We start from the raw sequence: 7,520 nt of genomic DNA on the forward strand, positions 1-7,520 counted from the left end.
CCTTATGTGTTTACTAAAATCAGATTCCAAAAGTGCTTTTTGTGTTTGCCATTGTTTTTGTCTTTCGGATGGGATCTCCCCTTTTAATCCCATTATTTCAACACCTGTTGGACAATGCATTTGTACAGTCATGTGTGATAATGAGCTAATTTATTAAATGCAATTAATTAATACATTGCCACCTCTTGTTTTGTGTCGTCTGTGTTTCTGTGTTTCCGGCATTTCACATTGGAACAGCTCATTCACCTTCCTTGTCTTCTCTCCGCCCTCCCTCCTAGGTAGGTTAAAGAGCTGCACCTGAGCCAGCCACTGATTGATGCAGCACCATAGTCAAATAGTGGAGTGGAGTAGGGGAACAGCAACCAGCCATTAAAGCAGCAAGCCCGCCCGCCCGTCACAATGGACCTACCTGTGTACACTAGATGGATGTGATGGAATGTACTGTGGTCCCTACATTTCAAGAAGAAGTAAGAATTGCAGTTGCAACAAACCCTTGCTTGCCTACAAAGAGAGCAGCAATTTGGATTTGTTACTATGTTACCTGGAAGAATAACAAACTGTGCAAGGATGGAGGTTGTAGGAGCAAGGAGAACAAGTTGTCTGTAAAGTTGGTGGATGCCTATTTTCCATTTTGCAGTCCCTTGTCTCCCTCTTGTGGCCTCCTGGAGGCAACTAGCTGTGCAAAAAAAAGACAGCCTGGGGGCCGGCTGTTGCAGTGTTGCCCTCTCAGGCAACACTGAGTGACTGACTGAGCCGCACCGTCTTATATAAAGTTCAGACGGAACTTTGCACGTGTCATAGTGGAGACCTCAGGAGCCAGAGCCAGCTTTCTGACATCATAATGGGGCCTCAGAGATAAAAGCCTGGGCCCAGGCAGTGTTGGTCAGTGCTGCTCAGCAGGCAGCACTGGACTGGATTAAAGCTGATACAAGGTGTGAAAGGAGAAGGGGTGGCAGTGGGCATGCACTTACTGCTGCTGCTGCTGCTGCTGCTGCTGCTGCCAGTGTTTGCACGGCAGGAGGGCATTTGGGCGTTGCCAGGAAGGCGTTTTTATGTCGATTCCTCCTCTTTCAGCACTGCATTGTGGTGCAAGCAAAAGAAGCAAATCCTGTCTTGCTTCCTCTCCGGCCTTTATTCACCTCCCGCTTAGTAGCTGTGAGTGTGTGTGAGCCTGCAGGGCCCCATGGAATTGCCTAGGAGTAGGCTGAATCGCTGCAAGGGGTGAACAGCAGTATTGGGCAGGCTCGGTCAACGCGCGGCCCGTTCGGGTTATCGCTTCTCGGCCTTCTGGCTGAGATCAAGTGTAGTTCTGATTACTTGTAGTCAGTGCTGCCTGGTCTTGGTTAGGAGGTGCTCAGGTACCCTCTCTCTCGGCCTCGGGGGATCGTCCAGGTTCGCCTGGACTTCACCCCCGTGCTGCTATTTGGGAGAGAGGCTTAGTCCTGAGCAACGAGTTGCGATCCACATACCCCCGTGTAGGCTTCGGCCGAAAAGGGGAGGCTGCGTAGACGTTACGTCACCAACGGGTGGCGTGACTATTCCAAAAAAATAAAAGATTCACTATGGATGAAAATCCAGGTGACATACCGGCGTATGCCCGGATTAAGAATACCGTGCGAGTTATTCTTTCGGAGGAGAAGGCGACGACTTGTGGCTTGAAATTCGTGGTGGAGACCGTGCTTGTTGGCATTTTCAATGTCCAAAAGAGGGAGATTTTGGCAGTGCAGGACTACCCAAGAAGAAGAACCTATGACATCACATTTATACAGAATGGAGTATTCCAAGATCTGCTGGCGGCATATGCAGTAAAAAAGGACCCGAGACTGGACGGAGTGGATTTTTACGAGCATGTTTTGGACATCACAAAAATGATTGTTATTAAGATGTACTGCCCATTTGCTGACGTAAAAGATGTGATGTCCTTTTTATCCCCCTATTTTAAAACGGTAAAGTGTATTGGCAAAGTCATGAATGAGGTTGGGGTCTGGACCTCTAAATGGAGATTCTTAGTGACATGCTACAGAGATGCCAATTTTACAGGAGGGATAATGCTGCCGCCAGCACGTTTTAAATTAGGAGATATGGCAGGAGATTTTTACTTTTCAGGGATGCCTCCATTCTGTAGGAAATGCCAAAAGTACGGTCACACCAATGAGTCCTGCGAGAGCACCTGTAGGAACTGTGGCAGCTCTGAGCACGAGGCCAAAACTTGCCCTCTGGGGAAAAGGTGTCGATATTGCAGCCGAGTTGGTCACCTTTTTGCATTTTGTCCCCACAGATCGGAACAACCCGAGGTCCGGCCGAGGCGTCCCGAGCAGCCAGCAGGCCAGATCGTACCCCCAGAAGGAGAGGAACCCCAAGGAGAAGGCCAGGATGAGATGGATACCTCTAGCAGACCCCCCCAAACAGGTGACCCAAAAGAGCAAAGACGGAACAAGCGTCGATCCAGTGATCAGCGGACGAAAAAGCCCCCCCAGGAAACTGGGGAGACGGGTAGTTCGGATGAAGCTGATCCTACTGGTCCGCAAGAGATGCTGGGTCAGCCTGTACCTGAGGCAGAGGACCCGGGCGGAGCGGCAGCGAACCACAAGCGACGTAGGGCGTACTCGGAGGTGGCAGCGGGGGTGCCGATGGAAGTACCTGCATTGGCGAAGGCAGGGAAACCACTGGACGTGCCCCCGAAAGTGACAACTAAAGGTCCACCCCCTTCTAGCCAGTTGGGGGATACACGGACAGCTGCCTCCGAGGTGACGGAGGTCCCAGAGACGTCAGGGAGCGCAATTCCTGCCCCTATCGAAGGGGAGGTCGCTGCCAAAAAAGCTCCTGCAGATGAAATATTGCCCGTGGAGTCCATATGGGATCCTTTCATGATTAGTGCCTCAGGTTTGGCGGGGGGTCAGCTAAGTGATGGGAGTTCCTCTCCTACCTTCTCTATTTTTTCCGTGGACTCCAGAATCGAAGGTTATGAGAGTCCTAGTGGGGTCTCTGGCGATGCGGAGGACTGCTGAGGCCACCTCGGGTAAGATTATAAAGACTGTCTCTCTCCCTTTTCCTCATGGCTGAGTTATGTGGTCTTTCCTTAAACGTAAGAAGCGTGCATTCTAAGACAAGAAGAGCTGCCCTGTTTGATTACCTCTCTATTCTTACCGCGTCAGTTTTTTTCCTACAGGAATGCTGCATCCCACATCGCATGGACTATAAAAAATATGAAAGAGATTGGAGACTCGGACCTTCGGTGTGGTCCGGGTCTAACGAATCTAAAGCCGCAGGTGTCGCCATTTTATTTAAAGGGAACGTTTTAATTGACAGTTTTTATGAAATTTTACCAGGCAGAATTTTAATGGTCAAAGCTTTTATAGACGGTATTAAATGGCAGTTTTTAAACTTTTATGGTTCTCCTGAGAGAAATGAAAGAGCTAGAATGCTAGAGATTTTACCCCTTTTTATTAATGATTCAGAACCACTTGTTTTAGCGGGTGATTTTAATTGTATTTTAAAGGGGGAACGCCGGTTCTCTAATTCAGTAAGCAGGAACTACGACAAGACCTCGTCAATTTTAAAAGATATTGTTACTGATTTTAAACTCACCGATGTTTTTAAAAAATGTAACAGGGATTTATGTGAAGAGGCCGGCGTTACCTGGAGCAACGTGACCTGCAGCTCCAGGATTGATTTTATCTTCTGCTCTTACCAAATACTGCCTTTTAAATGTGATATTAACCCAAACGTCTTTTCTGACTATAAGTTATTGTATTTTAAAGTGAAATGTGATAACGAAAGAAGAACTCCGAAAAAAGCCTGGAAATTAAACGTATCCCTTTTAGAAGATCCGCAAATTTTAGCTGATTTTATTACCTTTTACAAAGGCTGCAGACGGGTAAGACATCCCAATATGCCCATCGTCACCTGGTGGGAAAAAATGAAAGTTAAAATAAGAGATTTTTTTATTAAGATTGGGATGAGAAAAGCAAAAGAGAAATGCAAATTTTATGCAAATTTAAATACCCGTCTGCAGACCCAATATAAATTCAGAGAACAGGGTATGCTGGTGGACAAGGAGATTATTGAGATTAAAAAAGAGATCTCCCAGTGCCTGGAGCAGAGGGGAAAGGAAATAATCTTTCGCTGTAAGGTAAAACATCTTGAGGAGAACGAGACCTGCTCCAGGTATTTTTTTAAGAAAATCAATGATAAGCATACCCTGTTGGATAATATTGAAGGTGAAACAAATACCCAAAATATTTTAAAAAAGGTACATGGGTTTTATGCGGATCTTTTTAATGTTAAAAACATTGACAATGCTTTTATGAATGACTCATTGAAGGAGGTTGATGCTGTTTTAGATCCTGTCTCCCAAAACTTTTTATTACAGGAGATTTCAGAACAAGAAATTTTAGAAACTACCAAGAGTTTTAAAACAGGTAAAGTCCCTGGTCCTGATGGTATACCCATAGAGTTTTATGTTCTATTTTACAGTGTTTTAAAGGAAGATCTCCACTCTCTTTTTACACAAGTTTTTAGAACAAAAGCCCTCCCGGGGTCCTGGAAGAAAGGTGAGGTGTCCCTGCTGTACAAAAAGGGGGACAAAACCGACATTAAAAACTGGAGACCAATTACACTGCTAAATTGCGACTACAAGATAATGGCTAAAATGTGTGCAAATAGATTAAAAGCAGTCGTAAACAAAATAATTCACTCCAACCAGGTCTGTGGGATACCCGGGAGGAGCATATGGGATAACCTGAACCTTTTAAAAGATGTTATTAATGACACAAAGGAGAGGAAAGGCAAAATGGCAGTTTTAACAATCGACTTTGAGAAAGCCTTTGACAGAGTGTCACACTTTTATCTTTTTAAGGTTTTAGAGAAAATGGGTATACCGGAAGGTTTTATACAGTCTCTGAAGGCCTTTTATGACAACTGCACTAGCAAGATTTTAGTCAAAGGTTTTAAAACACAGGATGTCCTTTTAAATTCCGGAGTGAAGCAGGGGTGTCCCTTGTCCCCACTACTTTTTATTTGTGCAATTGAGCCTCTACTGTGCACCTTGAGGAAAAGCAAACAGATACGTGGAGTCCCCCTGCCGGGCGGGGGGGGACTAGAGGCAAAGGTAGTGGGGTACATGGATGATGTCGCGGTACTGTGTAGGGACACCCTATCACTACAAACAACTTTAAGACAGATCTATAAGTTTTGTTGCTCCTCCGGTTTTAAAGTCAATTTTAATAAAAGTAACATTTTAAACATTGGCAATATGATTTTACAGGACATTCCAGTCCCTGTGTCAGAGACTGTGCAGATTTTAGGGGTCTCCTTCAATGAGTTAAACAATGGTTTTAACAGTTGGGACTTGGTGGCACAAAAAGTTAATAAAAAGATTTGTATGTGGAATTTGAGAAAGCTGACTATGGAGGGAAAAGTTTTAATTATGAAAATGGTGATTTTACCGATTTTATTATATTTGAGTATGGTTTTCCCTCCCCCTGATATTTTATTAAAAAAAATAAATAAAGCTTGTTTTACATTTCTATGGAACTCCAAAATGGAAAAACTCAGGAGAGAGAAGGTGATGATGCCAAAACTAATGGGTGGTAAGGATTTCCCTGACATAAAGACCTTTCTTTTAATCAAATTTTTTACTGCATGTCTTAACGCTGTTTTTAAGGATCACTACTGGTCATATTTTATCCGTTTTAACACCGGTTATTTTATGAGGAGGAACGGATGGTTCTCCACGGTTTTAAGCTCCCCGTATGCTTTTAACCTCCCTGACCAGTACAAGATTTTAGAGAAAATTGTGAACCTTTTTAACTTGAAAGGCAAGAGAATTGAAGACGTGCAAAATAGTAAAAGTGTTTTAAAAAAGATAAAAGAAAATGTTTTAGTAGCCCCCATTAGTAATTTTAGTGAACAAAAGTGCAAACAAATATGGAGAATGGTAAATATTAATTATCTTTTTAATCCTCAGAAAGATCTGGCCTGGAGTTGTGCCCACGAGTGTCTTCCATGCCGGGCATTCCAGCATCGAAGGGGACTGACCAACTCGGCTGCGTGTCCAAGGGGAGGTTGCAGAGATGATGAGACAGTCTACCACCTTTTCTGGCAGTGCTACTACGCACAATTGGTGTGGTCAAGAATCCTCCCCTTGGCACAGAAGATTACAGGACTACAGAGATTTACTAGCAATGGCGTTTTTTATGGATGTCTGGAATGCCCAACACAGACCCGAAAAATGATGGCATGGAAGATCACTAACTGCGTCAAAGCAGCTCTGTGGGCGGCCAGAAACATTCTTTTATTCAAACATGACGTTTTAACTGTGGATGATGTTTTAGCCATTTGTTTAAGTGAGATGCACAAGTATTTTCTTTTAGATAAAAAACTCTCTCCTGTTTTATGTAGAAAATGGTTTTTTAGTGAATGGAGTTCCATAATTTGATGCCACCAAGTGCCCTTTTATAAGTTATGTGATTTTATCTGATAACTTGTATTTATTATTATACCATTGTTGTAAACCCTGTGTATTTATTGATTTATTGTAAAAATGTAAAAAATTTGTAAATCCTTTTTATGTCAAAAATTTTAAATAAACGGTTACCTCCTTTGTTGGGGTAGTCAACTCAAAAAAATCTGTTCTTATCAGTTTAATATCTGATACTTCCCCTATCTGGGGACCATATATTAAATGGATTTTTAGAACAGGGAGATGGAAATAGAGCTTGTTCTGTCCACTCCACGCATTGACCTGGTATTGCAGTATTTCCAGGACCGGTGCACCCTTTCCTTATGTGTTTACTAAAATCAGATTCCAAAAGTGCTTTTTGTGTTTGCCATTGTTTTTGTCTTTCGGATGGGATCTCCCCTTTTAATCCCATTATTTCAACACCTGTTGGACAATGCATTTGTACAGTCATGTGTGATAATGAGCTAATTTATTAAATGCAATTAATTAATACATTGCCACCTCTTGTTTTGTGTCGTCTGTGTTTCTGTGTTTCCGGCATTTCACATTGGAACAGCTCATTCACCTTCCTTGTCTTCTCTCCGCCCTCCCTCCTAGGTAGGTTAAAGAGCTGCACCTGAGCCAGCCACTGATTGATGCAGCACCATAGTCAAATAGTGGAGTGGAGTAGGGGAACAGCAAACAGCCATTAAAGCAGCCAGCCCGCCCGCCCGCCCGTCACAATGGACCTACCTGTGTACACTAGATGGATGTGATGGAATGTACTGTGGTCCCTACATTTCAAGAAGAAGTAAGAATTGCAGTTGCAACAAACTCTTGCTTGCCTACAAAGAGAGCAGCAATTTGGATTTGTTACTATGTTACCTGGAAGAATAACAAACTGTGCAAGGATGGAGGTTGTAGGAGCAAGGAGAACAAGTTGTCTGTAAAGTTGGTGGATGCCTATTTTCCATTTTGCAGTCCCTTGTCTCCCTCTTGTGGCCTCCTGGAGGCAACTAGCTGTGCAAAAAAAAGACAGCCTGGGGGCCGGCTGTTGCAGTGTTGCCCTCTCAGGCAA

At 43.7% G+C, this 7,520-nt stretch overlaps 1 non-coding gene across 1 annotated transcript; it reads left to right on the forward strand.

Moving 5' to 3' along the window:
- Positions 1-6,594: 6,594 nt before the first annotated feature.
- Positions 6,595-6,782, forward strand: LOC142679697 (U2 spliceosomal RNA). Its single transcript, XR_012852875.1, has one exon. It is a non-coding gene; the product is annotated as a U2 spliceosomal RNA (small nuclear RNA).
- The last annotated feature ends 738 nt before the right edge of the window (positions 6,783-7,520 follow it).

The sequence above is a fragment of the Rhinoderma darwinii genome, assembly GCF_050947455.1.
Source record: "Rhinoderma darwinii isolate aRhiDar2 chromosome 2 unlocalized genomic scaffold, aRhiDar2.hap1 SUPER_2_unloc_55, whole genome shotgun sequence".
NCBI lineage: Eukaryota > Metazoa > Chordata > Amphibia > Anura > Rhinodermatidae > Rhinoderma > Rhinoderma darwinii.